The sequence below is a fragment of the Nannospalax galili genome, unplaced genomic scaffold (genome assembly GCF_000622305.1).
Source record: "Nannospalax galili isolate Female #2095 unplaced genomic scaffold, S.galili_v1.0 scaffold31, whole genome shotgun sequence".
Classification (NCBI taxonomy): domain Eukaryota; kingdom Metazoa; phylum Chordata; class Mammalia; order Rodentia; family Spalacidae; genus Nannospalax; species Nannospalax galili.
Genome location: NW_008332149.1, coordinates 5,344,532 through 5,368,036, shown reverse-complemented (window position 1 = coordinate 5,368,036; position 23,505 = coordinate 5,344,532).

Below are 23,505 nucleotides of genomic sequence, written 5' to 3'. Positions count from 1 at the left end.
ACACATAAAATAAAAATAATAAAATATTCTTTAAAAGATGGATGGAATTGGATTATGGAAAGTTAGACCCCATGAGCCCTTACCACTTGGCAATTTTATTCAAACACATTATTCCTTGGTGGTCAGGAAGCCTCTCAGAAGACAAGAATGGATTTGTTGAGGAAGATAATGAGGTGATAGCAAATGTGGTTGGGTTTTCCCCTTGTGAGACTTTTGCATCTGTGCCAGGGTCACCTGAGCAATAAACATCCCACAGGTGGCTTCTGTCCTAGAGTGAGTCACCCAGTCACCCTCTCCGGATTCCACCCTTCAGAGGTTCAAGGGTAAGAAAATTTTCTGCTCATATTTCCTATGAGAAACACAGGACCAAATGGATTTTCCACACAGTGGGTGGTAGATGTCCCTGGGGAACATTTTGCTAAATCCATGCATAGTACATTTTAAATAACAGTTCATTTCTCCATAACAAGACATCTGGAGATAGGAAACTGTGGGCCCTAGGTTAAGTGATTAGCCATGTCAAGGGCGCACACCCAAAATGCTCAGTTTCTTCCTCAGGGCTACAAGATGGCTGCCACAGCATCATCCAGCTGTTTCTGGTCAGCTGAATTTCTAGTCATTCTTCTTTCCCTAAGGAAACAAAGGTTTTCCTGATCCCTGATCACACCCACAGATTTTTTGGTTGTGATTTCTAAAACTTTTGAGCTCCTAGCAGAGAAGGAAGTGGGATGGCTCTATAGGTGATTAAAAAACACTTGGAAAGCATCTAGCCCTGGCTTGGGAAGAAGCAGCTGCCAGAAGTACTGCAAAGACCCCAAAGATGAGACACACCTTAGCTAACATGCAGGCCGCACCCCATGCCAACACAGTGAATATGGTTTCTCCTCCCTGAAGATTCATGTTGAAGTTTGATCCCCATTGTGTGGCACTGGGAGGCCATGCTACAATCCAACTATGGTGTTTAGACATGGGGTCTTTAGGAAATGCATGGGATTAGACAGGGTCATTCACATAGACCTTTCATGATTGGATCCTAGTGGCTTCATAAGAAGAGGAAAAGAAGGGGTTGGAGAGATGGCTCAGAGGATAAAAGCACTTGCTATTCAATTGGGAGGACCTGAGTTTGAATCTCTAGTACCCACATTAAAACCAGGTATGTAGAGCATCTGTAATGGCAGCACTTCTATGGGGGAAATGGGAGGCAGAGACAGAAGAAGCCCCAAAAGTTCATGGGCCAACTAGCCCAGCACAGGCGGTAGGAAAAACAACAGAGACTCTGTTTCAAGCAAGGAGGAAGGCCAGAGCCAATGCCTGGGGTTGTCCTATGACCTTTGCATATGTGCTATGGTGTGTGTGTACCTGCATTCACACACACACACACACACACAGGAAGAGGAGGAGGAGAATGAGGAGGAGGAGGAGGAGGAGGAGGAGGAGGGAAAGCAAGGAGAAGGCTCTCAGAACTCCTGCTCCCTGTGTCTTACCACGGGGTTCCCTGAACACCTGAACTCTACCAGCAAGAAAGCCAACACCAAATATGGTCTTTCTGCCTTGTACCTCCAGAACCATAAGCAAAAATAAACCTCCTTCCTTTGCAACTCATCCAGTTCATGGGATTGTGTTGCTGACAACATGGCGGTGGACAGGAAATGAAGAGGAGCAGTTATTTGGGGTGAGTTTTTTCCTATTTAGATAAAATTACCTTTTTTTAGGTGTCTGGTTTCAAAAACAAAGCTCCAATTTGTTGAATTTGCAGTTCAACAAAACCTCTGTAGAAGTTGGTCACAGTGATTCTTGCTGCCTAGATTAAGCAGGGACATTGGGCTACACAGTAATGTCCTTAGCAGAAAACAGAATGTATACTAGAAAGATATACCTGTAGACACATAGGGCACTGCTCTGCATCTTTAGGTTGTCATTTCTTTCTTTAGATTTAAAAATTGATTCAAGGGGGGGCTGGAGAAATGGCTCAGTGGTTAAGAGCACTGACTGCTCTTGCAGAGGACCTGGGTTCGATTCCCAGCAACCACATGGCAGCTACGAACTGTCCTTAACTCCAGTTCCAGGGGAATCTGAAGCTCTCTTCTGACCTCCGTGGCATTGCACGACACAGTGCACTCACATACATGCAGGCAATACACTCATACACATTAAATGAAAACAATAAATAAAAGTATTTTAAAAATTGATTCAAGGAATGTTTAGTTCTAGATGAAATAATTAGGTGGCATCTTGAAAGTCCTTAATTTAAAGACATATTTCATATTCAGATTTCAAATGAAAAAAACTACGGGAATCGGGGCTGTGGGGTGGGGGGGTGGGAGCTACACCACTCAAGGTAGTCAAAATGATTGTAAGATTCAAACAACAGCAGGACTCACAGTGTCACTATGATGACCATCTATAGAAATGGTCCTGGAAGGCTGGTGACATGTACTCTACTGGGGTCCTATGAACTCTTCATAAGGATGAAAGAGAATCCTATAAGTCATTGCAATATTTCAATATTAAGAGTCTAAATATGAACTAGAGAAATTAGAATAAGCTATGCACAGATGTTTAAAATTTACCAGAATGCACACACATGCCAGAACTTGAGAAAAATGAAAAGAAATAGCATTAGAATTCTTCATTATTTATATAAAAAAAGTCTCTATACAAGCCAATTTAATATACACGCAAATAGCAATGACTTGTCCAAGGAAATATTGAAATCCATTAGGACTGCACGTGTATAATCTGACTCAACAAGTCAGAATATATTTTCTCGAAAACATAATATCCTTGCTGTGTTGTGTGAGATGAAGGTTAGATTACATTTCTTGCCTGTGCAATAATTCCCACATCATAAATTCTGATGAAATTATATCAATATACAAAGCAAATGGATGTCTGACCCACCATCGTTTTCCAGTTCTCGGAGAGAGAAGCTGACACACAGGCAAATCCCCAGCTGCTTGGAGTGATGCTCTGACAGCCCGCCTGTGCCTCGGAACTGTGATTAACTATCTTGACCAGGAGGGGCTGTTAGAGTTTGTGGTTTCTGCTCTGAATATTAAACTTGGGCATACAAGAGTCCTTATTGTGGGGAGCACTTGGAAATGGTAATACAAAAATTGCTTTATATTTGCGGTATTTGATTGCCTCGGATGATGCAGTCCTGGCTGGTGGGCCTCTCTTGCCGCTTGTGTTTCCAGATTATAAATCATTCCTTAGACAGGATATCTGCCATAACCAGGTCTCAATTTCTGTGGTATTGTTTCTTTTTTTAATATCACAATTGGCAACTGCTCTTCTGAGGTGTTCTTATAAATGACACATTCTGTATAGTTATGAGAATGGAGTCAAAAATCAAAGCTAATAAAGGTCTCCCCAATTTTCCTTGGACATTTTAAGGTATCCCTGGCTTTGAGTTTTGAGGGGACTGGGACATGGATAGAAATGTCAGACTTGTATATGGTGTGGACAGGCATTATGCTTCCCAACACTGAGGTTTAATACTGCAAAAGTCAACATGGGTTAAAGCTCTATTGACCAGACACCAGTCAGTTACTAACACTTGATCCTTGGAGAACAAAACAGTGTCTGCTCAAAATCTGTGTCAAGAGGCAAAGGTGTTTGTTGAATTCATACCTAGAAAGGGGGGCTGAGAGCAAGGGTATCCTTTTCCTCCTCTGAAAATAGGGTGTGAATGGAAAGGTTTGCAGGCTCCTCTCTGATTCTCTCATTTGGGTGACTCCAGAATTCACTAGTGGATGAACAAGGAACACAGAAGATGGTCATGAACAGATGCTGCTTCCTCATTGTAGACCTCAAGCTTAGATTCATACCTGAGGTTTAAGAAGCCTGAAAGCACCTTTATTCTCAGAACCCAAGCATCACTACAGGAGAGCCCAAGCATCACTACAGCAGAGCCCAAGCATCACTACAGGAGAGCCCAAGCATCACTACAGCAGAGCCCAAGCATCACTACAGCAGAGCCCAAGCATCACTACAGCAGAGCCCAAGCATCACTACAGCAGAGCCCAAGCATCACTACAGCAGAGCCCAAGCATCACTACAGCAGAGCCCAAGCATCACTACAGGAGAGCCCATTCTGCAAGTTAAATATTTTGAAGGTTCTCCTGGCTCAGCCTGAGATGCTCTGATTTCTTTCCGTGTGATGGCAGGAAGCTATTCATTTGAAAGAGGATGCCCAATAAACCTAGAGGCTGACACATGTGTGATGCCTCTGAATGATGCTGTCTTGAATTTGTGAATGGAAAACTCCATAGCTAAAAGACTGTTTTGAAAGAATCTTGACCAAGAAGTAAGCCTCTCTTTTTAGCTCTCCACTCACAGCCCTGGCTTCCCCCTTGGTCCCTTTAGTTGCTTTTATGGGAGCAGTGCTTCTAGGACATTCAGTTCATTCTAACACCAGGCAGAAACTGTGAGCGACCAACTTCAGCATTACCTGGAAGTGGTTTTCAAATTAACCAAGTCCAGCACTTGCTGAGCAATTACCCCTTTCTTCATCCTCACCCTTCACCACCTAAGAGCTGATTTGTATATATTTCAAATGTAACCAAAATATAATTGTAGTGTAACTAGAGAAATCCAGTATAAAAGTTGTGTTAGAAGTTGGGCGTGGTGGTGCATGCCTTTAATCCCAGCCCTTGGGAGGCAGAGGCAGGAGGATCTCTGTGAGTTCAAGGCCAGCCTGGTCTACATAGTGAGTTCCAGGACAGCTGGGGCTACAGGGAGACCCTGTCTCAAAAAGACCAAAAAAAAAAAAAAAGTTGTGTTAGAAACTCAAAAGGATTGTCCCTGAGCCAAGTCAGCTCAGTAAAGAAGCTTCCATCTCCTGGCTTTTTTTGTCCAGGCCCTGCAACTTTGGAGTGATAAGCTTGACCCTGCACTAGAACAGTTGGGGACTGACAATTAACGAATATGAAATTGACTGGAGGGATTTTTCCTTAGCCATTGGATTTTAAGACTGAGAAGGCTTTATAAACAATTGCCTCATTTTGCAGATGAGAAACAGAAACCCAACAGAACAAAATGTACTGGTCCAGGCCATTGAGGCAATGGCAGAATTGCAGCAGATCCCAAGGCACCTGATTCATACATAAGGACTTTCAAGATTTCTTGACAGTGACTTGCCACAAGAAATGCATTTTCTAATGTAATCCAGTCATACCCATGTCCTTGCAATGGCAACAGTCCCTGTTCCTCTTTGAGTTATTCTGTTCTGTTCCACTCACCTTGCTTTTCACGTGGTCCTGAACTACTCAGAGTTATCACATATGGTTAACAACATGGTTCTAAAGCCTACCCATTAAAGCATTGTTTATTAGATTTCCTTTAATAAAGACCTAAAAAGAACTTCCACTTCATTTCCCCCCTCAAAAACGCAGGATGGCATGGCACAAGATCTAGGATTCTGCTTACCTGCTATATTTTATAACAATAAAAATGACACCCGCAAGAAGTTATCAGTCTCCTTTAATATTAAATAATAGGAAATATTTTAAAAGACTGGAAAAGAAAACCCAAATAGCCAGGCATGGTGGCACATGCCTTTAATTCCAGCATTCAGGAGCAGATCTCTGTAAGTTTGAGAACAGCCTGGTCTACATAGCAAGTTCCAGGATAGTCAGGGTTACATAGTGAGACCTTGTCTCAAAAAAGAAAGAAAAAAAAGGCAACTCGACCAATGCAAGACCTAGAAGCAACAGCTCTGCTCACAGTGAGCTCTTGAGACAGCAGTAGCCCGCTACTCCCCAGATGCCTTTATGGTTCTTGGCCACGTTTTAGGATTCTTTGCTTTGAGATAGATAGTTTTTGTAAATAACTGCTCCTTAACACAGGGCGGGGTTTTAGACCATTTGGCTGGCTGTAGTGAATATCCAAATTCATTAGTCCAGATTCACTAGCTGAAAGGCTAACCTAGGCTTGTTAACCTATCAAAGGAGGTGGAGGAGAACTCTCCTGTAGAATAGCTTTGAGGTGTTTGCTTGCAAGCTTTCAAATGATACCTCAGCTAAGTCATACCTCCAATCTCCTTCCTCACAAAGCAAGTGACATCCCAGGCTCCATCCATCCATTATTCCACATGTGGAGACTATATTCCTCAACACTGTGAAGAACAGAGCCAAGTCTGAGTGGCACTAGAATCCCTGTGAGTCCCCAGATGCCAGGAGTAGGTAGTACAGTGGCAATCCTCAGGAGACACCCACCATGCTCCTGCCTGCCACGATATACAATCTCCCCATCTAACGGGGGTGACCAGCCAGCTCCAGACCCCAGCAATCAGGAATTCCCTTTGTCCACTTCCTCCGTAGGATCCGGCATGGACCTCCATCCCATCAGCTTCCCACATGCTGACCTCCAGCTCTGGGTTCATCCTCCTGGACCAGGGATGGAACAGCTTAGCTTCTTTTTCTATAAATCGCCATGTCCCCATCCTGTGGTTATTCAGAGGCAGCCAAATCTTTTTTTCCATTCAGGGATTGTTTCTGGCAAAATTCCCACTGCAGGACTCCAGCACTGACAGAGGTTAATGGGTACCATTTAGCCACTCTCTGCAGCCTGGGTTTGATCTTCTTGGCTCTGGTACACTTCCTCTTCTTGGCACAAGAAAATTCAGTTTTTTCCCCTTTATCTTGTTATCCAAGAGGCTGCAAGCACATGACAACCCGGGCTGCAGATGCTGCCCCTCTGAATCCTGGCTGATCAGGAAAAGAAAGCGACGTGGGCAACGTGCATGGGCTCCGTGTTCCCCCTCAATAGCCAACTGGCCTTCTTGCTGAAACTCAGACCGGTATGAGAACACACCAGCCCATGCCTGGTACCACCTTGCATCCTCCTCCCCAAGAAAGCAGGAAACAGTGAGTGGCCAAGGAAAAGCAGCTGCCAGCTACAAGCACAGAGCTTTTAGAGCCAGCCCTGGGTTCAAAGAGTTCTTGACTCTCTCGCCTTCTTATGTCCTTAGAGGTGCATCAGCCTGCACAGCTGTGAGGGTCCACGACTTTGAAAGACAATAGCCAAGGGAAACTTGACACATATAGGCTAGTCCTAAAGGGCCACTCCTCAGGAGCATCCATTGCTTCTAAAAAGCACGTGGGAAGCTCTTGACTCTTAAGACCACAGTAAAGAGTGGAAACAAAAAGGTGCACCTTGTAAAGTCATTTTACTCTTAAAAGGAGCTCAAGTCACCCATAAGGTCTAGCCCTTGCACCTGCCTCTGTGGAAAACGCTGACTTGTTAGACCACTGAGTTCTATAAGTTCCACTCCAAGGTACAAACAAATTGCTACCTCCTGCACCAGTTGACGTCGTGTCTTAAACATGACAACCCAAGACTCATGGTAGAAGGAATAAGAAGCTTGACTGTGGGCCCTCATGCTACTGTCAGTCTGGCAGATGACCAAAAGTAGACAGCATCTACCATACTAAATACAAGACTCGCTTCACTGAAGGACGTTTCTAGAATCTTCATTTCTGAGCTTGGCTGGAAAGGAAGCTCAATTTTCTATTAAAAAGTTCTATCTGGGGCTGGGCAGAATGGCTCAGTGGGTAAAGCTATTGCCATTTAAGTACATTCAAGGATCTGAGTTAGAATCCCACAACCTATGTAACGCTGGACACAGTCACACATATCTGTAACCCCAGGGCACCTATGAGGAGACGGGAGACAGAGAGAGGAGGATCTCAAGGAGCTTAGGGGCCAACTAGTCTGGCATATTCAGTGGGAAGAAGACAGGAGGCCCCGCCTCAAATATGGTGAAAGACTAGTATTTCACCGAGGTTATTCCCTGACCTCTACACATGCACTGTAGCATGGGAACACCCATGTTCACACATGAATATGCAGAGAGAGAGAGAGAGAGAGAGAGAGAGAGAGAGAGAGAGAGATTTTTAAAGCCCTATCTGCTGTTCTAACATGAAGGTTCCAGAATTCCAGACCAAACAATTTCCATTTCCATCTTCATATAAATTCCAGAAGTTCAAACAAGTTTGAGTGAGCCTATTCTAAAATGAGTATTCCAGTTCATGAAGTGCCAGGGCCTCCCACTGCAGCACGTGGCCTCAGTTTAACTAGCTCTGAAATGGACACAGTCACACTCCCCTTGATGAAAAGGCAGAATCAAGTTAATTGATTGGCTTTCTCAGAGCAGAAACTGTGTCTCTGTCTTCAAAACCTTAAGATGAAAGGTGTGAAATGATGTCGTCTGCTTTGTAAATTGCTACATCAAACATGGGACGCCTATAAACTTGCAGCAGGTAATTATCATAAAAGTAGCACTCTGTTAAAAATGTCCAGGAAGAGTCAGGCAAATTTGACTCTAGGAGAGCAAGTGGGGCCTTCGGGGCCCTGGGCCCAAACTCCACCTCCCAAGATCCAGACAGCACCACCCCTCCTGATGGCCATAGCTATATGACAGTGGCCCTACCAACTTCTGCCTGCGTGGCTTTGCCTGTTCTGTGCATGACAGACAAGTGGACCCATCTCCCCACTCACCTCCAGCTCCTTGTAGTGCTGGTCACTACATAGGTCGCTACATAGGTCACTACCTATGAGATCCAGGACTTACTTGAGCCTTACCTAATGGCCATTAGCCCTCGAACTCACCTCAGCCTTGATCCCTGTCCCCTCATCATTCAGCTCCAGGGCTGTTATCTCACTGTGACTCTCCCCATGCCAGCAGGTCACACCCTGGGCACTCTGGCCTCTCTCTGGAAAGTGTCCCACAACTGTGTGCAGCCTGCACGAGCCTCCTTTTGGGCTTTCCACAGTGTCATCTCAGACACCTTTGCTGACCATCTGATTGAAAACCAGTGCCTTTGTTCCATGCATTTTTTTTCCTGATTTCTTGTTCTTCACAATTCTTTTTTTTAAGTTTCAAAAATTTTTTTGAGGAAGTCTCGCTTATATAGCCCTGGCTGGCCTGGGACTTACTAAGTAGACCACGCTAGCCTCGAACTCATAGAGATCCATCTGTCTCTGCCTCTGGAGTGCTGAGATTAAAGACATGTACCACCACAACTGACCTTTAAAGTGGGCTTTTTTTCAATGTGTATATGAATGTTTTGCCTGCATGTATGTAAGTATACCATATGCTGGCAATGACTGTGGAAGCCAGAGAGGGTGTTAGATTCCCTTGGAACTGGAGTTACAGGTAGTTGTTAGCCACCATGTAGGTGCTGAGAAGCAAATCCAAGTCCTCTACAAGAGCAGCCAATACTCTTAAGCACGGAGCCATCTCTCTCTCCAGCCCCATGTTCTCTGAAACTCATCCACCTGACCCTTTTCTTCACTACTTTTCAGTCTCCGCCCAGCTAACAATCTAGGGACAACATCTACCAGGGAGACTAAGGGGCCAGTTTTCTCAGCAACTCCAAACAATCATATCTCTCAAAGCACAAGTTCTATGGGGCTTCTGTATAGGAGAAAGTTCAGGGTCATTAGATGGACTTATACAGGATGACCCAAGGTAGATGCATACTGGAAAAGTGGGCACTCAGTTCAAAAACAGCAGACAAGGATAAGAGGGCCTGCCCAGTCCAATTCTCAAAGAGCGCAAGGGTTTGTGGGATGACCTAAAGGACTCTCCAGTGGAGAATTAAACTCCCTAAACGAACAGCAAAATTTGTATCTGGAACAAAGCTTCCAAATCCAGGCAGGATGGGGGTGAACAAAGGAAGAAGCTCACACAAAGCTGTGTCTAGGCAACTGTGAGGTACAAAGCCATACCCCTAAGTGGGGACGAGGGAGGAGGAGGAGGAAGAGAAGAAGGGAGAAGAGAAGATGGAGGAAGGGGGACAAAGAGGGAAAAGGAAGGAGAGGAGGAAGAGGGACCACGAGAGCCAAGAGACTGGAGGAAATGATGTGGCAGCTCCAGCCTCACCATAGGCAAAATTAGTATCACATCACGACAGTGACCAAAAGGCTTGTAGCAGAACCCCAACGTGACATTAATATTTCCAAAAGAGAGGAAGTAGCCGCTGAGTAAAGCACGTCAATAAGACTGCGGCCAGCGTTCCAGAGTGAACTAAAGAAAATGAATAAAATGATGGAAAATATGAAATTCAGAAATGACATTGCAGAATTCAGGAGGAAATAGAAATAAAATAATAAATCACTTCATATATGAAGATCAAACTGGAAAACAATTGTATGTTGAATAAACATAATGCATAATGCCTTAGGAGACATAAAGGCAAAAAGTTGAAATGAAAATGAAATAAGTGCATGAAAAGGATTAAAAAGAAAAAGACAGATATAGGAGCTGAGGGCGGGGATGTGTCCAATCTCAAAGGAGCAGTAAAGGAGATCACATACTGCAAATGGGAATTCAAGAAAATTTTCCTGAAAAAAAATCCCTTAGAACTACATATTGAAGGGCATAGCATAACTATGAGAGACAGAGGCGGGAGGAGCATGGGGGGGGCGCAACACTGAAATGTGCTCTTAAAAATTATTGGACTTCAAGAACAAAGAAAATCCTCTGGGCTTCCAGACAAAGAAGCCCAAGTTCCTTCAAAAGAATATGAGATTCTCATTAAGCTGCTGAATAGTTGTGCTTTATGCCCAAAGAAAATATCAAAGAAATCAATGTGATTCTATACTTTGTATCTAAGCAAATTTATCTTGAGGTATAAGTACATAAGAATTATTACGAAGATAAAAGAACTGATAATACATTTTACTCTGAGTTCTTCCTAAGGAATCTACTCAACAGCAAGATTCATGCATCCAAAATGGTAGCTGAGGGCTCGAAAGGCCGAGGTCTTCACATGAGAACAGGCGATTCCATATTCATGCCAGGGGGAAAAAGACACAAATGTAAGCTAAAAAGCTTTACACAGAAGGCCTGGATCGTGATTTTACATTGGAAACATTGGCACAAACTCACGACATTTGACCTTTAAATTGCCCTAGCTGTAGCCACTGTAAAAACCTAGAGATCATGATCAACCAGTAAGAAGGGGTACTTTGAACAGACAGTGGTCTCCAAACTCCTAAATAGGGCCCCTTAGGGCAACAGCAGATGGCAGGCAGTGTAAGATGAGCCTGGACCGATGTGTGTATTATGAGGAAGGAAGTGATCAAAGCCCACCAGGATCTTTCCTTGTCAAGGATCTTAAGACCAGTGTGAAAACGCCCCTACCACAAAAATAGATGGTTTTAGCATCAGGGGAAGAGTAACTTCCATGACTTGCAACACATAAAACCTGCACGTTTAAATGATGCAAAATAGAATCAATGATCAAAATAGAATCAGTTAAAAGAAAGGGAGGGTTGGGAAGACAGGTCAGTGGGTAAAGTGCTTGCAACGCAAGTGGAAAGATTTGAGTTTGGATCTATATAAATGCCAGGCAGACATGGTGGCCTGCTGCACTGCAGTCCTCAGGAGGCAGAGACAAGCGACTCCCCCCTCCCCCCACCCAGGGCAAGCTGGCTACCTAGATTGGCTGAATTGGCAAGCTGTGGGTCAAATGGGAGATCCTGCTTCAATGTGTAAGGTGGAGAGCAATTGGGGAAGACACCTGCTATCAATCTCTGGCCTCCATATACACTTGCAAACAGACACACCACACAAACACACACACACACACATACACACACACACACACACACACACACACACACACCCAGCACACACTTGCAAAAAAAAGAGAACTAAATTAAAAAAGAGATGGATAAAGAGCCTAAAAAGAAAAAGAGCTTTAACAAGCATAACAATGTGTACTCTTAGACTGGAAAATAAGTTCAAACCAAAATTAGGCCCAAACAAGCAAGCTTAAAAAAAAATCCCACATTTATGAGAAAAGTGAGAATGTTAACATTTACCTGATTTTTTTATATTAAGGAATCAGTACATTACTTTAAGTATGATGTGGTACTGAGGAATTGCTATTTTAATATATTTTTATGAATTCTTTCAGAATTTCAAAGTATTTTGATCATGTTTGCCCCTACTCCTCCCCCAGCTCCCCCCAGATCTACTTCCTACCTTCCCATCCACTCCCAACTCCGTATTCTTTCTTTTTTAAATAACCCATCGTCTAGTTTGTGCTGCCCATGTACTCCTAGATGTTAAGCCATCCACTGGAGTGTGGTTGACCCACCAGGGGACAAACCCTTAAAGAAAACTGACCTTCCCTAGAAGCCATCAGCTGTCCATAGCTCCTCAGTTAGAAGTGGGGACTCTCCCCCTGTATGCTAGAGACTTGTCCTGTGCAGGCCTTGTGCAGGCAACACAGCTCCTGTGAGTTCATGAGTGTGGCGGTCCCGTCATGTCCGGAAGTCATCATTTCACCCTAATCCTCTTTGACCTCTTGCTCTTAGTCTTTCTGCTACCCCTCTTCCATGGTGGTTCCTGAGCTTTCAGAAGGGACTGCAACATAGATGTTCCATTTGTGACTCAGCACTCCACTGATGCTTAAAGAATTGCTATTTTTAAGATGCTCTTTTTGTTTGTTTTTGAGACAGGGTCCTCCTGTAGCCTGAGCTGGCCTGGAATTCGCTATGTTGACCAGGCTACCCTTGATGCTTCTGCTTCCTGAGTGCTGGGATTAAAGGCATGCATTGCCACATCTGGCTTTTTGAGATAGTCTTACTCTAACAGCACTGTAAAAAATAAAATCAGTTTTTCTTATTTTTTATCATTGCGATGTCTAGGACTTGTTTTAAAATAGTATAAGAGAAGGGACAAGAATATATGGACCTTTGTTATTATCTTCATATTTTTATGTATTTTTGGAAAATTTATAAAATACATTTAAAAAAATCTTTACATTAGATTGTTAATCACCCTATGAAGAAGAGGCCACAGAAAGATGATCCCAACACTGTTAGAGGGGCCCTGAGAAAGAGGCCCAGCTGGTCAAACACTCAAGTGTCAGTGTTTTTGTGTATGTGTGTATTGCCTGCATGTAGGTAAGTGCACTGGTGTCATGCAATACCCACAGACAGAAGAGGCTATCAGATCCCCTGGAACTGGAGTTACAGACAGTTGTTAGCTGCCATGTGGGTGCTGGGATTAGAACCCGGATCTTCTGCAAGAACAGCCAGTGTTCTTAACCACTGAGCCACCTATCCATCCCCTCAGTTAGTGTTTTTAATGTTACTAGCTAATCCATTTTCCTTTTCATCTGCCTCAGTATGTGTCTAATTTGTATAATAGCAATTTCTTACATGAGAAATTGTGTCATCTTCTTTCCTTCCTTCTTTCTTCCTTCATTTCTTTCAGCCTAGCGCAGTTTCTCCCAAAGAGCCTCTAGCAAACAGGCCACTAAAATTTGGCAGCTTTACTGTTAAACGCATTCAATTATCATTTTTTAAGTCTAGTACCACATTCCTTTAATGATTTAGGACCTTGCACGGTTTTAAACGTCTCCCAAAAGCTTTCATTGTAAATTGTGCTGTACATCAAAGGAGGTAGCAATACCCAGATGCTGTTTACCGCCTGTAAAATTCCCAGCACTAAATAGGACAGACAGCCCTCTACTGATTTCCAATCAGAGTCAGGCAGAAGGAAGTAACCTGCATTTCAGATGCTAATCCGAAGCCAAGCACTGGGTATGAAAAACCACATTAGAACATCTTTTTCCAAACAAACCTTCTGCAATGAGTCTTCTACTTTTGTTTCATGGGCCACCAAGAAACACTATGACAATTCCAACATTCATTCACAGTGAGATCCCCCGAGGCTGTGGCTGGCTTATGGTTAGCATTTCTGGGCTTCAGTGGCATTTTTATAACCAGGCCCTAAGCCAGAACCTGAGACAAGTCTTCACATCCTTTACACACTGTCTTCAAGCAACAGCAAAATGAACGCAGTCATCTTTTCTCTGGAGTACTGCTGCGGGCATCCCTATGCCAGGGAAAGTTCTCGATGCTTCTAACTCACATCCTTTCGTTTGGGGATATTGGTGCAATTCTTATGAGGGGGATTCACATATGTGTGCAGGTGCACATCCACCATCAGTGTTGTTCCCAGGCACCATCTGTCTTGTTTTTTGAGACAAGATCAGTCTCTCACTGGGACCTAAGGCTTATCAATTCAGCCAGGCTAACTGGCCAAGTGAGTCCCAGGGATCCTCCTGTCTCTGCCTCCCCATCTCTGAGATTACAAGTGTGTACCACCACACACAGATTTTTAGATGTGTGTCAGGTATCAAAGTCAGGTCCTCGTGCTTGTGCGACAAGCACTTTACCCATCGAGCCATCTCCCCAGGCTCAGATAGTGGTATAATTCTTAAGAGGGTTGATTCTAAAGATACAGGTGTATATTGCCAAGCCATGTGCTTTTTAGGGAAGACCAAAACGCATCTCTGCTCGCTCCACACTCCCATGACTCTTTGCTGGCTCGTGTCTTTTGGGCTGGCCAGCTCTTCTGTTATATGTATATTTAGTACTTGCCCATCTAGCACGGGGTCTGTTGGGGGAATTCTCTCAACAGGGATATCCTATTTTCCCTTCACGTGCCATGAGTCTTCTGTCTCATTAGACACTGTTCCTGTCTGTCTATCTCCAGACTTTTGTCAAGCACACATGCAGGATCGTCCTTGGCTTCTGAGAGGCCTGGTTCTGCACAGATGAGGCCACATTGTGGAAGAAGGCTCTGGAGTCCTAAGCAAGCACAGGTAACCCCAGGACCAGCCCTCCTGCATGTGGCCTCTGTTTCTGGAACCTCAGATGAGTTCCTGAGACCATGGCTCCACTAAATCGTAAACTTTTAGAGAGCATGGCTAACATGTTTATATTAATAAATTCAATTTTATTTTTATTGTATATGTGAGAGTGTGTATTGCACATATGTGGTGTATTACAAGTGTGCATGCAGGTGCATGTGCCTATGTGCGCACATGGAGGCCAGAGAACCATGTTGGGCATCCTGCTGCATCATTCCCTGCCTCATTCCTTTGAGACAAGGTCTTACATTGAACTTGGAGCTAGTGCTGACAGTCAGCAAGCCCCACGATCCTCCTGTCTCTACCCTGCACAGCACTGGGGTAACAGGCACAGCTATAACTGCCTTTTTCATGGGTACTAAGGATTTGAACTTGGGTCCTCAGGCTTGTACAGCAGATGGACTTACACCTGCGCCACCTCCCCAGCCCCAACAAATACAAACACAAATACAGTGGTGTACCTAATATAATCCGCACAGAGTGGTATCGCATTGCCTCTGTGTTATCCTCATTTTCTTGAGTTCAGTCCCTACCTAAGAGTTAGTAGCTTTTTATGAATGTGTCTTTGTTCATTTCATATCAAAACTTTACATCCTGGTGTCAAAATGAGGCTTAAGAAAAAGAATCACTTCTTTTCAAATATGGTATTGTGTGTACACACTGGCAGAGTGGGGGAAAAAGAGAAAGGGCTCTAAGGACACTGTTTAAGATTTTAGTGCAGCTACTTAAAAATAAGTACATAATGTTGTTTGATTTCGGAGAGGCCTGGAGGAATAGTAAACAATCATGCTGCCAGTCCTTCACACACACTACCTGGGAAAGGCATTGTTTGTTCACAGCAAATATGTAACCACAAAACATATTAAAATGCAGAAAAATCATCTGACCAAACAAAATCATGATAAATCAGCTTGAAACTTGTTGCCATTAACGGCTGTTAAATATGTTCGGCCAGGGGAGAGACTGCATTACTCACCTACTTAATTGTGCACGTAATTAAAGGGGTTGCTGCACTTTGATTTATAGGTTGGATCTTCTAATTACTTAGCTGTAGCAATTAGGATTTTCTTTGTATTACACTTCTTCAGGCCAAAGATGCCTTCTATCGCTTGGGCCAGATTTAGAAGGGCAAATTCTGGCTGTGAACCCATCCCCCAGGGCTGCGGCCCTGTAGTTGAAGTTGTTCCCAACTGGGGATCTTCAAGGCAATTCTAATGCCTTTGGGAGGGGATGAGAGGAAAGTCCTTGTAATGACCGAACAATATCTCCTTGAAAGCCCAGCTGGCTTTGAGGTCTCGCTACAGCTCCAGGAGGCCCAAGGTCTGGGAGGCTTGGCATTCTGTCTTCATCCAATACAGTACCTTCTAGACTCCTCCCTACTGGAGGAAGATCAGAGACCTGGGAGTTGAACAAAAACGTATATCACTTTTTTTAGATTTACATTATTCCATATCATTTTAAAACTGAGGAGAGCCTTGCAAGCATGAGGAGCCAGGTTTGATCCCCAGAACTCATAGTAAAAGAAAAGAACAGATATAGTGGCATACACTTCTAATCCCCGCAATGGGAAGGTGGAGACAGGCAGATCCCAGGGGCTCACTGCCGGCCAGCATAGCCTGCTTGGTAAGTCTCAGGCCAGTGAGAGACCCTGTCTCCAAAAAAGTAGACAGTGCCAGAGGACCAACACCTGAGATTGTCATCTGTCCTAGTTTGTTTCTTCATTGCTGTGACAAAATACTCTGACCAATACCAACTTGGGAGGAAAGGGTTTATTTGTCTTACATCTCCCAGGTCACAGTTTATCAGGCAGCTCAAGATAGGAACTCAGGGCAGGAACCTGGAGGCAGGAGCTGGAGCACAGGCCATGGAGGATAGCTGCTTGCTGGCTTGCTCCCCAGTCCCTGCTCAGCCTGCTTTCTTATGCAGCACAGGCCCACCTGCCCAGGGGTGGCACCACCCACAGTGGGCTGGGCCCTCCCACATCATGGACATGGCCACAGGCCAGTCCTATGGAGGCAATTCCCCAATTGAGGCTCCCCCAACCCAGGTGTGTCAAGTTGACACCAAAGCTATCTATCCAGCATATCATCTGACCTTTGCACACATACGCACACACACACACACACACACACAAACATATGCATACACACAGAAACGTGCACACATGGGCACATACACATGTGCATGCACATACATATGAACATGCACACACATAAAGTATAATTTTAATTTTTTTTTATTTTATGTGTATGAGTGTATTACCTGCATGTATGTAAGTGCATCTGTGTCATGCCCACAGGGTTCAGAAGAGGGCATTGGATCCCCTGGAACTGTAGTTACAGATGGTTGTTAGCCACCATGTGGGTGCTAGGAATCAAATCTGGGTCCTCTGCAAAAGCAGTCGCTGCTCTTAATTGCTGAGTCATCTCTCCAGTCCCTGAAGTGTAATTTTAAGACAAGGTTTTACAAGGCTCTCCAGCGCAATCACCCATTCTTTACCTAAAAGCACTCCATACACCAGCAACTCAGCTGTGTGCACGCAGGGGGTAAAATCTATGAGTCTTGAGTCAGAATTCCCAGGTGCCAATCTTGACTCAGAAATGTCCCAGTATGACATGAACGGTTTTTATAAGTGCAGGTATAAAGCTATGCAAGCAAACAGCTTTGCCTATTATCTGATTTCACAGAAGGAGGCGGTTGGGAATCAAATACATTTTGGGTTGGTTTTGCTTTTGGGACAAAATCTCATTACATAGCTCAGAATCCCCTGCCTCTGCCTACCAAGTGCTGTCTACCAAGTACTGTGCCTGGTACATTTCTTAACAAACGCATATCAATATGACTGAACTTCAGTTTGTGTGCATCATAATGAGGTCAACAGACACTTCATGCCTGTAATCCCAGCATTTAGGAGGCCAAAGCAGGATTGCCCACAAGTTCAAGGCTATTCTGGGCTATACTATGAGTTCCGGGGCAACCAGGCTAAGATAAGGGTGAGACCTTATCTTAAAGAGAAGAAAACCTTATTTTTAATTGATAAATTCTGCAAATATTTCCTCCCAGTTCTAGCTTCTTTCTTTAGTGCTTCATTTGCTACGCTGAAGCTTTTTAGGTTGCGGTGATGTCACTCTGGTTGCCTGTACTTTGGTGGTCATTTTTCATTTTTATTATTTTTAAATTTTATTTTTGCAAATTTTGTACACTATATTTTGATCATATTTAGATTCGCTCCCATATCTATACCCCACCTTTCTTAGCCCCCACCAAATTTCTTTACTTAAGGCCTTTAGAGTCAGGTTTGTGTCCCCAAACGCCCTTCAGTGTGGGTTCATCCACTGGAGCCTGGTCAACCTACTAAGAGTCTCACCCTTAAATGAGACTTATCTCCCCTTCCCAGCAGCCATCCATTGCTGATAGTTCCCAAGGTTGGATTGGAGTCTCTTACCATCTCTGCTGGGACTTTGTCTGGTTCGAGCTTATGTGGGACTTGTCCATGCTGTCAGCATTGCTGTGAGTTCGTATTAATAACTGAGCAGATGTCTGGGAAACTGTTTCTTTGTGGTCATTCTCCACCTCTGGCTCTTGCAGTCTTTCCACCCCCTCTTTCTCAATGACCCCTGAGCCTTGGAAGCAGAAGTTTGACACATGTGTCCTATTCAGGGACAAGCACTCTGCAGCCTCTTATTTTCTGCACATTGACCAGTTGTGGTGCTCTGTTAATCAAGCATCTGCTGCATAAGGAAGCTTCTCTGTTGAGAGCTGAGAGATGTATTAATGAAGGCAGGTTTGGGAAAGCTCCTGATCTGGAGATCCATGATGGTCTTAAAAAAGCAGAAATGTCCAGTGCCTATGGGTCGTTATTTTTTAATTCATTATGAAACCTAGTGTTAACATTTTTTCCCTTTATTTTCTTCCAGTAGTTTTACAATACCACACTTCTTATTAAATTCTTGAACTCATTTTTTTGTTTTTAGCAAACAGGGTCTCCCTGTAGCCTCAGCTGGCCTGGAACTTTCTATGTAGACCAAGATAACCTTGAACTCACAGAGATCCACCTGTCTCTGCCTCTGGAGTGCTGGGATTAAAGGCATGTGTCATCACATCCAGCTCTTGAATTCCTTTTGAGTTGGGGATTTTATACCTGGTATAAGATAGCCATTCAGGACTGGAGAGATGACTCAGCAGTTAATAGCACTGGTTGTTCTTGCAGGGGACCTGGGTTCGATTTCCAGCACCCAGAGGGCAGCTAACAACCGTCCATAACTCCAGTTTGAGGGGATCCAACACCTCCTTCTGAGTTTTGTGGCATTGCATGACACAGGTACACTTACATATATGCAGGCAATATAGCCATATGCATAAAAGGATAGCCATTTAGATTCATTTGCTATGCAGATATCCAGATTTCCAACACAATTTATTAGAGATACCACCCTTCCTCCACGGTGCATTTTTGGCACATTTGCCAAGGATCAATTGATAAAATCCATGTGAATCTTAAAAATGAAAAGAGACTTCCTAGTTCTGTATCATCAGAAACCTACTCAGCCTCTCTCAGCTTTAAGTTTCTTATCTGTTAAATGGAGCCAACCATACTATCTACCTCAAAGAGTTCTGATGATTAAACACGATAAAACTTTAAGGTGAGCACTTAGCATCGGTCTCCATCACTTAGCAAAGCACCCAACACATGCGCTCTTTGCAGTGTTTTCATTATCTCTACCTGTGTGAACCATTCCTTCATGCATGCAGCAAATTTCTGAGTATCTATTGACTGACCCAGGAGGCCATGTTCTTTTCATTACCCTTCTTTACCCTCCCAGGACATAAACCTTAACCGCCCAGGCACACGAAAGCCGTTTATCACGTTGAATGAAAAAATTCCAACTTTTTGAAGTGTCAGAAGGCTTGGATTTAAGCTCGTGTAAATCAGTTTGGGAACAGCACAGAGCTCTGAAGAGCACGCACAACAGAACCTCAGCTCAAAGCCACACCACGTGGCCAGAGTGCATCAAAGCAGCAGGGAACCACACTAAGACCATGAGGTGAAAACTCAGCCATGCCTTCCACAGAAGATGTGAGACCCGAAAAGATGGTGTTGAACTTGACTTCAAGTTGGCTGAACTATGTGCCGCGTGCCTGACTGGGTGCTGGTGCTGGGGACCCGGGAGGAGCAGAGCCCAAGGCTTTTGTTTTCAGTGCCCTTGTGGTCCAACCAGAACAGGACTATTCAAGCCAGCTCAAGGTCAAGGGCAACTGGTGTCGGGGAGGTATAGCTGATGCTGCTGGGTGATGTCTGGGGGAACCCAGTAAAAGAGACATCCTTGCCCTGAGGCCAGCTAGGGAGAGCTTCCAAGGGACCCAAAGAAGGTCTCTAAGAAGATGTTCTCAACTAAACAGCAGCCACCTTATTCGTCCCAGCTACTGAAGATTCAAATTCAAGATCTTCTTTTTTTTTCTTTTTTTCTTTTTTGGTCTTTTTGAGACAGGGTCTCCCTGTAACCCCAGCTGTCCTGGAACTCACTATGTAGACCAGGCTGGCCTTGAACTCACAGAGATCCGCCTGCCTCTGCCTCCCCAGTGCTGGGATTAAAGGCGTGCGCCACCACGCCCAGCAACACATCCTGAAGATTCAAATTCAAGATCTTCTTTTTTTTTCTTTTTTTCTTTTTTGGTCTTTTTGAGACAGGGTCTCCCTGTAACCCCAGTTGTCCTGGAACTCACTATGTAGACCAGGCTGGCCTTGAACTCACAGAGATCCGCCTGCCTCTGCCTCCCGAGTGCTGGGATTAAAGGCGTGCGCCACCACGCCCAGCAACACATGTTTTTTTTTAAACCTAAAGTTCCTTCATTTTAAATCTATCTCCATTGTGAAGGCATTCTTCCCAAAGGAAGCTCAATTCATTCGTAGGACAGTGGGGGCTGGAGAGATGGTTCAGCGGTTAAGAGTGCTTCCTGCTCTTCCAGCGAACCTAGGTTCAGTTCCCAGCACTTGCATCAGGCAGCTCACAAACATCTATAACTCCAGTTCAAGGGAGACCTGATGCTTCTGTTCTCTGAAGGCATCTTCACTTGCATGCACATACACACGGAGACACGATGGACAGACACACACACACACACACACACACACACACACACACACACTTAAAAATAAAAAAGAAATCTTCCCAAGGAAACGATGTTTTCCAGACAGCAGGGCAGTTACTCGTGAACTCACAGCAACTGGGACAGCATGCACAACACCTGTGTAAGCCCAAGCCAGACAGAATCCCAATATAGAGGTGGGGAAGTGGGCATGAACCCTTGCTGAGGAGCTATTAGCAACTGACAGCTGCTGGGAGAGGGAGAGTCACTTTTCTTTAAGGGTGTGACGTTGAATAGGTTAACCAGGCTCCAGGGGATGGACCCATACCGAAGGGCATTTGCAGATACAATTAGACTCAGTAGGCTTTAAATATACATTTACTTTAATATTCTATAATTACAATTTATAATTATAATTAAATATATTTCTTATTTATATTTATTATATGTATTATATATAATAGAGTACATAAAGCTGTGGGAGTAATAAGGAGGGTACAGATAGGGGAGGGGGTCTGAAAATGATCAAAATACATTGCAGGACAGTCTCAAAAATTCAATAAAAGTGTGGATTTAATTAATTAATTAAATCTTTAAAAAGCAGGGCATTGATGAGCAGGGAACCTTGAGCAATGAAGCGCTCTGAACAGGCCCCCAGCAGAGCGGGCTCACCACGTGTAGCCCCAGCCCAGGTTCCCTTCTTCCTCTGTATAGCTAAAAAAAAAAAAAAAAATTACACTACATCTTGGCTTGTTTCCTGTGGCATAGAGAATTTTTATAAGGTATGTTTTTCTACTTGTGAAAATAGAAAGCCAGAAAAAAATGCTGGTACCTCAGAATGCCATGGTATTTGTATTATCGGCACAGAAGTAAACTGGCTTCCCGGGCCACAAAATACAGGGTCCTTCATAAGCAGGAGCGAGACAGCGGGTATGGAAAGAAAACAGCCTCATTGGAAGTATTACCCCAGTCATTTGAGCTTGCATTTGGAAAAGGGTTGAATCTCAATCTCTCTCTCTCTCCCTCTCTCTCTCTCTCTCGCTCTCTCTCGCTCTCTCTCGCTCTCTCTCTCTCTCGCTCTCTCTCGCTCTCTCTAGCATTTTCTTGTGACAGAAGTCAAAAGTTTCATCACAACCATTACAAAGTGAGCTTTACTTTCAACATGCTGCTGGAGAGATTTTTCAGAAAACCAGCAAAAACCATCATCCTTAATGCGTGAAAACAGCTCTTGAAAAATAAATATGAAAAGTTTGTGCCAGCTCTAGGATAAGGGGACCCAGGGAGAGTGAGGAGTCCCAGCTGCCTTCACCCAGGACACCGTGCACATTCTGCCCTCTGGTGGTCCATTTTGTACACTGCACCTGGAAGTCACATTCAAAGCAGAATTTTATTCTCCATCTAACACTTTGCAACTCAGAGCCCTAAACACCACTCTTCTGACCTATAGAGCAGAGACAGAGATTTCATTTACTAGTCAATTTCACTGAAATCCTTTTATTTAACTGACCATGTGTTCTAGTTTCCCTCACTATTCTGTGATAAAACACTAACCAAAAGCAACTTAGGGGAGGGAAGGGTTTATCTGACTTACAGGTTACAGTCCATCATCAAGGGAAGCCAAGGCAGGAACATGGAGGCAGGAACTGAGGCAGAGACCATGGAGGAACGCTGCTGACTGGCTTGCTTGGCTTGCTCCCCGGCTTGCTCAGCTACCTTTCTTATGCAACCCAGCCTCACCTGCCTAGGGATGGTCAGTCCACCCGCATCAATTAGCAGTCGACAAAATGTTCCACACACATGTGCACAGGCCAAGCTGATGGAGGAAATTCCTCAACTGCGGTTCCTCAACTGAAATTCCTCTCTCCAGGTGTATCAGGTTGACAACTGAAGCCATGACACCATAAAAAACAGTTAATATTGTGGTCAGCTAGGCTGCTAAGACGATTCCACCAGATAAAGGCATTTGCCGCCAAGCCTGACAATCAGAGTTCAATCCCAGGACCCACCTGGGGGAGGGCCAGAAGCAGCTCCTCCTATAAGCTACCCTCTGACCACCATATGTGCACCATGACATACATATACACACTGAATAAATAGTAATTTTAAAAACATTTCAAAAATTACATTCAACTTTACACTCCAGTTCAGGTGGTTGCTGAGGAATCACACTGAACAGCAAATTTCCCTGAGATGTGAAACCCAGGAACATGTGCAAAAGTATTAAACCGTGAACACTGGAATATTAGTGAATCAATTCATCAGACAGCAAGTACATTGTTTAGTGGTCACTGACACTGAGGCTAAGATCTATATGACCGAAAATAACAGAAGCCATTGAAGAGTTAGAGGCCTGACTTGCTTTTATAAGATACATGAATGAAATTGATACTGGCACAGGAAAAAAAATAATGACATATTTTGGATGTGCTGTAGGCCGCAAGGTGAATCCAAAATGTAAAATATTAGAAGACAATAAAAGTATTCTATAAACAAGATGCAGAAATACCTAAGGGAAAAAAAGAGCAAGGATAGATGTAGACAGCTACAACTATAAAATTTGCCTTAAACAGATAAACAGAGGAGGCTAATAATGGTGTATTTCCACAATCAGTGAAATCTAGGGTTCCAGCTGAGAATTCTCACGGGATGGCACTCCATGGTAGAGTGCTTGGCTAGCATGTGTGAGGCTCTGGGTTCAATCTTCAGCATTACAGAAAAGTCAAAGGGGGAGAGGGAG